Source organism: Falco punctatus (assembly GCF_963210335.1).
Source record: "Falco punctatus genome assembly, chromosome: 5".
NCBI classification, from domain to species: Eukaryota; Metazoa; Chordata; class Aves; order Falconiformes; family Falconidae; genus Falco; species Falco punctatus.
Genome location: NC_137584.1, coordinates 89,706,658 through 89,706,900, shown reverse-complemented (window position 1 = coordinate 89,706,900; position 243 = coordinate 89,706,658).

Below are 243 nucleotides of genomic sequence, written 5' to 3'. Positions count from 1 at the left end.
TTTCTTCCCCCGGCTCCGGCGGCTCGGCGCGGCGGGCGGCGCCGCGGATTGGCTGGGGAGGAGCCGGCTGGGGGTGACGTCGGCGGGCAGACGTGGCAGCCCGGGCCGGGAGGGGCGGGGCTGGGCCGGAGGGGCGGGGGCGGCCGGAGGGGCGGGGGCGGGGCCGGGGCGGGGCGAGCCGCGCCCACCCGCGCCCGGGCCGCCCCTGCCCCGTTGCCCCGCTCCCCCGCCCGGGGCCGGGCG